Consider the following 4,489-nt stretch of genomic DNA (forward strand, 5'->3'; position numbering starts at 1 on the left):
TTTGTATGTCGCGAAACACGATTTTAATAGGATATTCGTCATAATTAGGAACAAGGCAACAGGTCAGTGAACTCAGTTGACATCAGGCCGAACTACTGGCTCATTCATCCCTTGTGGGCAACCGGTAGCCGAATATTGAGACGCGACGCGAAGATGCACGACGCGATACGACGCGACGCGAGTCTGCTAGATTGAGGTCTGCGTTATAATAGAAGTGGTGGAAGATAGGGGAACACCGTTGCCAGTTCTCTGCCTTGTCACTGCCTACTATAGAGGATAGCTGATACAGGATTATCCTATTATATTAATCAAGCAATTTCAAGAAGTATTTTTTTGTTTTGAAAATTTTTTGTTCAATATGTTGTATGCTTGATGATTCGTTTGGTTTTGTTTTTCAAATAAAGACGCTTATCATTATTATTATTATTAATCAAGCAATTTCTGTATTTCTATATATTTATATCTGGTTATTCATGTTCAACGGATCTCGAGAACGGCTCTAACGATTTTCACGAAATTTGGAACATAGTAGGTTTATGATATGAAAATTCGATTGCACTAGGTCTCATCCTTGGGAAAACTCGTTGATCGTCATTAGAAGGATAATTCATCCTTGGCTGAAACAGCTGTGGATAGTAAAAAAGTGAGTGAGCGAGTGAGTATGTGATAAATCAAAATATCGCATCCCCGAAATTCATAAGATGACATATAGCCAGCTGTGAAATATAAACAGGATCATTTCAGAGAATATTGTGCTCTGTTCATCAATAATTTTTTTTTGTTACCTAAATTTGGGAGAGAATTAGTACAAGGAGTATCCTTAGTTTTTCTCTCCCAATCAGTGCTTCTTTGTAAAAAATATAAACAAATAAAAAATATAAAAATAACAAGCAAAGCTCGGTGCTTCTTTGTAAAAAATATAAATAAATGAACAAATAAAAATAAAAATAACAAGCGAAGCCCCGATATTTATATGTTATATTAACTGTTCATTCTTTTTGAATAACCATATATATTTTATTCATCAAAAAAAATATATTTCAATGATTGAATTAAAAATCTCCATGATAAGATTGACTATTTTGTTAATTATATTTCTACTTCTTCATTCTATATTTCGACTGTTCATTCTGAATGAATTATATTTTATTCGTCATGAAAATAGATTTTTGGACTATTCAATTTAACTAGCAGGTAACCCGTGCCCCGCAAGGATCCGATTTAAAACTTTATCAACTGAAATATTTCAGTTATTTCTTTCATAGGGTACTGGAGAATGTATTCTCCTATTTTTTTGAAATTTTCAATCAGAATTAGGAGAGTGACAGTTTTGGGCTTAGCCTGTTGATTTCTCCCAATCATTGTGTATGATTTGTGCTTGTATTTGTATGAAATCTTGAAGAATTTGAAACTGGCCTGAAACCAACCTCGGTAAATTAAGAATCTACATGCAAAATTTCAAGTTAATCAGTCCACTAATTAAGACGTGATATCAAAGCTTGAGCTATTTCACAAAGTAATTAGAACTAAACTATCATGGACCTGTTGGTATTTTTGTGAGTTCAAACAGTTCACAAACAGTGTATAAACGAGTATTTACAGTTTTACAATACATGTTTCTAGGATTTGAATTTACAAGAACAGAAATTACTAAATTGTAAAAATTATGAAATCAGTGTATCCTTTCTCAACTTATTTATTTCTTTCTACATCATTCCGACTTATGGTGAATAATGTCATAGCCCTCTAATGTCCTCTGATAAAAGTTCCTGGATAACGATATTGCAACTTCAAAGTGTAGGCCTAGAATCTAATACATGATTGGTGAGAAAGATCAGCTGGTATTTTTTTTAAAAATATTTATCACCAATCATGTTATAGATTCTAGGCCTACACTGCGACGTTGCAATATCGTAGGCCAGGGCCTTGTATTACATACATTAACAGACTATAATACTCATATTGATAATACTGTATATTATATGTTGATATATAATGTTGTAATATGTAGTATATTGTAGTATGGATAATATTGTAGTATATTGTAGTTACTGTAGTATTAGAGGTGGCTATGATAATGTGAATTTTATTCTATTTATAATCTAATCTATAATTTTTACAAAGTAGCACTGATTGGGAGAGAATAACTAAGGATACTCCTTGTACTATTTCTCTCCCAAATTTAGATAACATTTTAAATGTCCGAGTTAGGGTTATGGTTTCACTTTTCTAAAATTTAGTCCATTTTCACTAAAAAAACAACGAAAACTGAGAATTTCAAATTTTGATGGTTAAAAACAGAATAAAAAACTAAAATATCACACTCAAATCACCATTAATTGGAACGTTTTTGCGTGATATGACAAATCTAGAGCCACAAAAAAGACAACTCACTATTCAGAACAAATAATGATAATGATAATGATAATGTCAAGTGAGTATCAATGCACGTCATAAGTCGAAATATGTTGAGAGAAATGCAATGAATTTGTAGGAAGGTGATTTCGATTTCTCATCTAGAAAAATATTATTAATCAGATGGAAATAAATTGGAAGATGCATTTGTTCAAATGCTAATTAATAAATAATAATCATAATTTGGGATTTTCGTTCAATAAAAATTATTATGAATCAATCATTTTCATTTTTATCCAACTCACGAAAATGAATAATAAATGGATGAAAATGTGTTAGTAGGGGGCAACCTTTTTCTATTGTATGTTCCCTCGACATCAGTGTTTGGTTTTCTGTGAAAAACATTTTTCGAGGCTTCTGTCTCTTGCAAAGGTCAAATAGTTTAATTTTTAGAGTAGGTAACTTCAACTCAGCAAATAGCACATGAAGTAGGCCTACCTTGATCATACTAACTCTGACGTTACATAATGTTTTTGTTAGTTTGTAATTTTTTTCATTTATATAAATAGAATAAGAAGATAATATCATAGAGAAACAATTGCGTAAGTAGATGCATGGTATGGGGCGTTTATGTCGCAACTTTTACAACCGATTACAGTCGAATATTGTCGATTTTACTGTTTTAACCAGGCGAGAGTGTATGAACGGAATAATATAAGAGACTACCAGCGTCATAGAACTTCACAGGAAAGAATTACGTGGACTAACAGCTTGAGATAACAGTAAAAGTTGCGACATAAACGCCCTATGCCATGGGATATCTACTTATGCTATTGTTTCTCTATGATAATATTTTATTATGTATTCTAGTTTTTTATTTTTTCAAAATTATTCTAGTGATTCGTTAAGTTCATCCATTTTTGCTTGTAAAATGTCAGAGTTATAAATAAATTTGAATTTAAATTTCAATTTCATAACACTCGACATTGTGGATAGGCTACCAATTATTACAGGCTTATCACATGTTATATCATTATTACTGAGCAGATCCAATCCAATAATTGAACCCCAATCATGAAAATAATTTTTCAACAAACATGTTTCCCCTGGACATCGAATCCAGTTCAAACACGATATGGAATTCCGTAGAGTGATCTAAAATTAAACCGTTCAAATAGAGCGATATCAGAGTGACCAGGAAAATTGTCACAAAATTGGTTGGAAATGTTCACATGTGTGGCTTGAAACGCGCATCCGCGGGCAATCAGGCACAAAAAGTGACGATTTCAGTGGCGAGAAATGAAAATTTCAAGTACAGTGGCCTGTTTCCCCCATTAGAGGCACTGAATTCCAAAATGGAATGAGAGAATTCCGCTAACCAAACCAAACCCAACACTCAACACACTACCTGTGATTAACCTTTGATGTTTGCTCAAGTACTGTTCACTCTCAATATCGCTCTCTCACGCACTCTCTTTTTCTCACTCTCTCCAACTCCCACTCACATTCACATACACACTATCTCTCTTACTTCTCTCTCTCTCTCTCTCCTCATCACTTCTCTTCCATCTACCTCCCTGTATTTTTATTAAGAGTTTTCTACTTATATTAATCTTATGTAATCTTATTACATAATATAAAATTAATATATTATTTCTGTATTCTTAGGTAATTTTTTCTTCTTTTATAAAGGGTTGTGTGTCAGAGAGGACCAGGAGTCCTAACTCCGCCCTAATAAAGGCATATAATCAATCAATCAATCAATCCCTCTCTCATTCGATCTCACACCCTCACTCTCAAACTCTCTCTTTCTTCTCTCTTCTCTTACCCCCTCTCACTCACTCCAACTCCCACTCACTCTACCTCGCTCTCTATCACACACACACTCTATCACTCTTACTTCCCCTCTTTCTATCACTTCTCTTCTATCTCCCACTGTCACTCTCACTCACTCTCTCTCTCTCTCTCTGACTTCCTCTCTCTCTTCTTTCTCTTCTCTCTCTCTCTCTCTGTCTTTCCCTCTCCTCCTACTAAATATTGTAACATACATAGATAAAGAATTCTAACTCTAATCTCTTTCTCCTCACTCTATTTCTTACCCTCTCTCTCACACAAACAAACTCACTATCTCCAA

Source organism: Nilaparvata lugens, chromosome 13, assembly GCF_014356525.2.
Source record: "Nilaparvata lugens isolate BPH chromosome 13, ASM1435652v1, whole genome shotgun sequence".
Taxonomy (NCBI): Eukaryota; Metazoa; Arthropoda; class Insecta; order Hemiptera; family Delphacidae; genus Nilaparvata; species Nilaparvata lugens.